Genomic DNA, 7,729 nt, shown 5'->3' with positions numbered 1-7,729 from the left:
CTTCCGTAAGGGGAATTTCCATTTAGGAAACCATGTGAACCCAGTGTTTGCTACTTTCAGAAAACATGAAATGGCAAACTCGCGTGTCATGCCTCGAGCCTGTGTGCTTGTCAACAACGCAATAGTTGCTACACTCATCTCTGAACTAACCACCAAAGATGTATGTGCTATCACAATTGATGTATCTGTTGGAAACCTCATCAGGAAATACGTCTATTGTTCGGTTTATTTACCGCATGACGAACCATCTCCTACGGATGCTTGCAAACACGTCATCGCATACTGTACTTCAAAAGGCCTCCCGCTAATTGTTGGCAGTGATGCTAATGCTCACCATATCATATGGGGCAGCTCAGACATTAACTTGAGAGGCTCCAGTTTGATGGAGTACTTAAGTAGTACAGATCTTGCATTACTTAACGTAGGCAACCGCCCAACCGTCATGGTATCTGCTAGAGAGGAATTAGTCACGAGCTGACCAATTAAAGAGACACGGACACGTTCAATGCTTCCAGTGAGCTTTTCGCTCTTTGAAGGAAGCACGACACTAGACAACGGACTAGCATGCAACGCCCAGTGGCACAGCCGAAAACTTTTCCTGACAGCTGCGGCGGGAATCGAACCCGCGCTCCTCAGCACGATGCGACTAAGAGCTTGGTGACCCTAGCCGCACGACCACGGAGCCGTGTATGTGTCAGATGAACAATCTTTATCTAACCATTGCTACATCTTTTTTGAACATTTAAATTTCATGGATACTCACCATCCATTGACACTCCAAGTGGAAGCTTTTGAAGAAGCATGCCCTCTACGGTCTGTGAAGATCACAAGAGAACCCCTGATCTGGCGAAACTCAGGAAATAATGTAGAAAGAGTTGGAACAGACGACGTTCGGCTGGTTCGAAGGCTTTCAGGTTAGCTCGCAAGGCCTACAGGAAAGCTCTCCGGTCTACTGAACGATCCGGCTGGAAAAAACCTTCGTGCAAATGTTTCCAGTTTGAGTGAAGTCAGTCGGTTAAACAAAATCCTTGCGAAATCTAAGGATTTCCGAGTGATCGAATTTCGTTTGCCAAATGGCGATCTGACTTCCTCTGATGAGGAAGTTCTGGAATGCTTATTCAGCACACACTTCCCTGGATGTGTGGATATTACATCTTTGGATGAACCTGATGTCTTTTCTTGTAGTTACGATTCCCTGGCTTCGGCTCGGAGTATTGTAACTATAGAATCGATCGAGTGGGCACTTAATAGCTTTGCTCCTTTCAAATCTCCTGGGGCAGATGAGATTTATCCTATTTTGCTTCAGAAGAGATTTGATTATTTCAAACATGTTTTGAAAAAAATACTTGTTTGCAGTTTTGCTACAGGGTATATTCCCAAATCCTGGCGGGATATTACTGTCAAGTTTATTCCGAAAGTGGGTCGTGCGTCGTATGAAAAAGCAAAGAGTTGCAGACCTATCAGTATGACCTCTCTTCTTCTGAAATGCTTAGAACGCATTGTGGATCATCACATCCGTGATGTTTATCTGGCCAACGTGCCTCTTCATGTGAACCAACATGCCTACCAATCTGGTAAATCCACTGTGACTCTTTTACACAAGGTTGTTTAGGATATCGAGAAAGCATTCGCTCAAAAGCAATCTAGTTTGGGTGTTTTCTTAGATATCGAGGGTGCCTTTGACAATGTGCCTTTCGATAACATATTGGAAGCCGCACGGAGTCATGGTATATCTCCAATGATTTCCAATTGGATTCATCAAATGCTCAAAAACAGACATCTCTTGTAGACATTGTGTCAAGCAGCGTTTAGGAAATTGATAATTGAGTGGATGCTCCCAAGGCGGAGTCTTATCACCGCTTTTGTGAAATCTCGTAGCAGATACGCTATTGAGGCTATTCAATAATAGCGCTTTTCTTACTTATGGTTTTGCAAACGAGTACCTAACATTGTTAGTTTGCATGTGCATCATCACCCTTTTCGACCTGATGCAAAATGCCTTTCAGGTATTTGAAGACTGGTGTCGTCAATATGGCCTTTCGGTTAATCTGAGTAAAACATCTATTATTCTTTTCACGGAAAGGCGAAATCGGATGGCGTTCGACCTTTGAGTCTCTTTGATTATGAAATCAATGTGAATGAACAGGTAAAGTATTCTTGATTCCACGCTTTTCCTGAACACATCCTATTCAGTTCAGAATCAAGTAAACTTGTAAGGCCTTCGGACAATGCCGGAAAACCTTTGATAAAACTTGGGGTCTAAAACCCAAGAATATCAATCGGATTTACACAACTGTTGTTCGGCCAATATTGGATGTCTTGTGTGGCGGCAGAAGGGCGAAGTGAGAACGATCCCATCAAAATTAGGCCATCTGCAAAGGATGTGCTTAATGACGATGTCTGGAGCGTTCTCTTCAACTCCCACGGCAGCGCTCGAAGTTCTCTTTGACGTTGCTCCACTACACATTCATCTCAAACAAGCAGCACTTTCTTGCACTTACCGTCTACGGATACTCGGTCTGCTACAGGAAACTCCTGTGAATCGCAGATCAACAACACACACCTCGTTGTTTCCACTTTTGGTGAATTGGGACAAAATTGTCCTTCCTCCAAGTGATCCTACAATTGCTTGTAATTTCCCATATAGGACATTTTCCACGAAATTCCCTTCCCGGAAAGAGTGAACATCTGGATATCTGGAAAGAAGTATTTTAGACGGCATCGTATGTTACACTGACGGCTCCCTTCTCGAAGGTCGAGCAGGTGCTGGTGTTTATTCTCGTGAGCTAAGGCTGTATTTGTCTCACTCACTTGGTAGACAATGCACTGTTTTTCAGACCGAAATCTTTGCTCTTATGTGCGGAGTTCAATCAGTACTTCAGCAGCACGTAATGCGCAAGGTTATATACTTCTGTTCAGATAGCAAGGCTGCTATTAAAGCACTTGCGTCGGCCAACTCTAGGTCGAAGATAGTTATCGCTTGTCGAACTCAAATCGAGGAGCTAAATTCAGCAAACGCTGTTCACCTTGTATGGGTACCTGGCCATTCTTCCATCGCCGGAAAATAATTGGCTGATGAGTTAGCTCGCACTGGAGCATCACAAGACTTCATTGGCCCTGAGCCAGCTATTCCGATATCGAAGTGTTCAAATTAACACCTGGGCTGCCATTCAGCACAAACAATATTGGAATGATTTTGAGTCATGTCGTCAAACAAAATTGTATTGTACTGAACCATCTTTATGGGTGGTGAAGTACCTTACAAATCTGTCAAAGTAGAATTACAGCATGCTGGTCAAAGTATTAACTGGCCTCTATCGACTCAGATAGTCAGATATCATGAATAGGTATGAATATTCAGCAAGCATTTGTATGTGATAGCTGTGAGTCCGATTATGGAACTTCGTGTCATATGATTGTAAACTGTCTAGTTCTTGCGCAACTGCGTTTCCGAGTACTCGATAACAATTTATTTAGTGAAACTGACTTCAAAAACCTGAATCTTCATGAAATTCTGTTGTTCCTGACCCGTTGTGGTAAAGAGCTATTAGTTCTCTTTACGCATTATGGGTTATTACAGTGCCCTCTTCAGGGCGCTGATTAAGCCCATTGTGGTACGCTTATGCGTTAGAGCTCTCTCCCAGGGTATCTTATCCTGTTTCCCTATCCCCATCCCACTCCTAATTTCCTTTGTGTTCCCTCAGGTAGATGATGAAATAGACTTTTAGTATGGCGATGGCACAGGTGTCCCAACTGAAGGATAACGTTCCTCTGGAGCTGGCCTTTATCATACCACGAAATTTGAAATACGAGCAATTAAAAAAAGTTTTTTAAATCGGTCAACTTCTTTTAAGATATCGTGATCATCGTATCGCCGCTATTTAAAACCACAAATTCAAGATAATTGAGTTTAAAATTTCGTGCTTTGCCTTGTCCTTATGGATACGCGCTGTAACTTTCGTTCTTGTTCCAAAATTTTGATTTTTTTTTATCACCCTCAAGGTATGTAATCCCTTAACATAATCAAAACGAAATGACGCGCTCTTCGGATGACCCCAGCCCCACTGACTACTGCACACGAAAACCAAAGCCCCTTCATGCAAGAAATTACCTATTGAATCCAGCGGCGAGCGAAGGTCACCAGTCAGGGTTGTACCTACAGTTCAATGATAAGGTAATATTCCGCAATCACTAAAATACATATGTCCACAATGAAGAATCTACATTGTAGATATCTACCAATGGACCATGTCGTTGTCAAGTACCCTTATGAAACCTACGTGCATTCAAGCGGCGACGCTCACATATCTCCTCAACCACCTTACTAGGAAAGATGGATACAGAACGGATCATTATTTAAAGTGTTCCGAATGTTCACAATTTCGTTGTTTTTCAACGCATTTGAGGTACATGAAGGTTCGATATTAATAAAGATTTTGATTTTGTTTTAACATAGTTGATGTTTTTATTACCCTACAAAAAACATCTTCGAAGAGATTTGGTGATGCTTAACTTTTTAAGGTGATTAATTGTAGTCAGAATGTTTTGGTAAGTTCATACTAATGATGGGTAGTGCGAAACACATAAGCGTCATCGAACCAGTAGTGAGTAATAAGGAATAGCTACGACGCTACGTCCTCTAAATCTTCCTTTGTGGGACGCAACACCTTGCGTCTCCATGATTTTGTTCTTAAATATACCTTTCAGCTATCGTAGCTTCATGCTGGTGTTATGTACGACAAGTGAGCTTATTTAAGGACAAACTTCTTGAAATCCCAATTCAACATTGCATCAGAACTTCAAATGCATAAATCTCAAGAAGTAAACTTCTTGTAATTTTGAAGTATAATTTTTATTTTGTTCTTGCTCACTTGTAATAAGCTTAAAATAAAAAGCTCCTTCGTGCTGGTTTAGTTTTTATTAAGATGTATGCCCCTAAAATCATTGCGGCGACCATGTTGGGATTCTTAGGAGCTTGTACAAAATTGTAATTGTAATTGAATTTATTAATCATACGTGAACCATCTATAAAAATAGGAAAATTACTGCCGACTGTACGAGAAAATCATTTGACTCGTTGGTTTATTATATTCACTTCTCTCCTACAACTATCTGAGATGTAGGAATGACCTAATGTGTTCATAATTGGAAAAATGTTACATTGCATAAGGGCAATGCTTTTTGCATTCCCTCGTCATGATACCTACAAGGTAGGGTTGGCAGTTTCACTCGGTTGCGGTCGACTGTTACCTCCTGTCTCGTCGTCCGGTAATTTGTGACCGCACCGAAACAGATTAGCCTAAATGTTCTTTCAAAGCAACTAAGCAATTATTCGCACATTGTCAATTGAATTGCGATTGATAGACGACGGTAGCCGAGCGGATAAAAAATGTTCCCATTTGTACGACCGACCGTGGCCGGTTTCGTCCGAATGGAACCGAAAATTGTAATGACAAAGCTGTCACTACTGAGGTGGGTGGGTATACTTTCTACCGCGGCGCGACGAAGGTGGTGGTGGAACAACCGTGACAAATTGTTTTGCCATGCCATGTCGGGTTCGGCGCGTGTGTAATGATGCGTCACACAAACATTGTTTGTCATCGGTTTGAACAGGTGGTTCCGCTGCTGCTGGTCTGGCACTGGCATGACAAAAATTCAAACGATTGTTCCTCGTTGAGGGCAACAAAACTAGCAAAAAGATTTTACCCAAACATTTCACGCAGTTTAATAGCCATTCTGAATGAGACGTCATTTCTAGCACTGTATTTTTGCAACAGTTTAAGGTTAGTAATAGAAGAGAAACCAGAATCTAAACGAGATTAGCCCAATATTTGGGTTAACCGTTTCTTTTTGTCATAACCGTTTCTATTGCTTTTTTTTATTCGCTCCAAATTGCAATAAAACCATTACAAACAAAACTTGCATAATTACCATTTTTACAAAATCAATCTATTTGTTGTCATTTTGAAAACTATTTTAATCCTTATATTATTATTGTTCATTTTAATCAAAAGCTGTGTACTTTACAGAAATTTCAGAATACTTTCAGATGCACAATATGTTTACAAACCACATCCATTTTTAAGAAAATGAGCGTTAATTTTACAAAAATAATTGCCCTAAGTAGAGGGTTTTTTACCCTCGATACTCCTAGGCTACGATACCTAGCATACGATAAATTTACCTAAATCTTGCTGAAATAAAATGTTAATTAGCAGTACATTGAAACAAAATTATTACAAAACACAAAAAAGTACATCAAACGTTGATCTTGGAATATTTATTAAAACGGTAAATATTAAGATCAAAATTTGATTTGGTAGATCTTACAGCGCCACGCATCATTCTGCCAATGCTACTATCGCCTGAAGTACATAGAAAGAATGAACTAAAGTAAAACATATGTTTGACACTGATGAAAATTCGATCGAGTCAAACAAGATGTTTGAGCATTGGCTTAATTTTGGACAAATATTTGCCCCTGTGTACTGCATCTTATGTTTATGTTTATGTTATGTTGATCGGACATCTTTAATCATCATGAGGAAAGATTTTCGTTCCGATTGTAAATACACTCCCGATCAAAAGTTTGGGGTCACCCCCTCAAAAACATGTCATTTTTTTAGGCCCATATCTCCGCCAATTTGCGTCCGATTTCAAAACCCTAGGTTTCATTCAAAAAATAATAAGTCAAAGAAAGTTTAAACATGATTTAAAAGAAACTTTTTCAAAAAAAAATGTATGTAAACTTAACCCAAAGTTGCCAAATTTTCTAAAAAATGAGTATAAACTTACTACAGTGTCGTTGGAAATTGGGTAGGTACCGTAAGACGGGGCAACTTGGACAGTTTTTTCAGCAAATTTCTTCAATATTTTCCAGTGCATTTCCTAGTTTCATATTCTTAAACAAGTACTGGGGTTAAAAGGTTCGTTATTGGTTATTGGTTATTGGTTAAAAGGTTCGATAATTTTAAATATTTTGGGTGACTTTTATTTTTTTTATACAAGCGAGAATCAGATTTTTATTTTGAGGTAACTCTGATGGTTTGCTAAAGAACACATCAAATCAATAATCACAGATTGAAATCTTAGAAGTATGAACATGATGAGAGAAGCCTTGTGGAACATATACGATAGAATTTTTATATAAAAATATGGATTTTTTTTACAAATTCTACATATAAAAATGAGTTTGTGGAGTACTGAGTGAAAAAACAAAGTGAGTTTATCTATCAAATATCATATTTTTTTTGTAAAAATATATTTTTAACGGTACATTAACATATGCGCGTGTATAAAGCACCACAACTGCAAAGCAGATGTTCCGAGGTTTCACGTTCCGTATTACAGAAACGACAGATATCACTCTGAATATGGCCAATATTTTTCAAGTGATACCTGCTCGGGCAGTGTCCAGTTACTAGGCCAGTGTATGTACATAGAGCTCTCTTGTTGAGCTCTAAGAGCTTTTTGGTTTTATAAGCATTTGGTGTTATAAATCGTTTTGCAATCAATCAAAACGATTTATAACACCAAATGCTTATAAAACCAAAAAGCTCTTAGAGCTCAACAAGAGAGCTCTATGTACATACACTGGCCTAGTAACTGGACACTGCCCGAGCAGGTATCACTTGAAAAATATTGGCCATATTCAGAGTGATATCTGTCGTTTCTGTAATACGGAACGTGAAACCTCGGAACATCTGCTTTGCAGTTGTGGTGCTTTATA

Source organism: Aedes albopictus, chromosome 3 (genome assembly GCF_035046485.1).
Source record: "Aedes albopictus strain Foshan chromosome 3, AalbF5, whole genome shotgun sequence".
NCBI classification, from domain to species: Eukaryota; Metazoa; Arthropoda; class Insecta; order Diptera; family Culicidae; genus Aedes; species Aedes albopictus.
The sequence above is the reverse complement of the archived record's forward strand: the minus strand, read 5'-3'. Positions refer to the sequence as shown.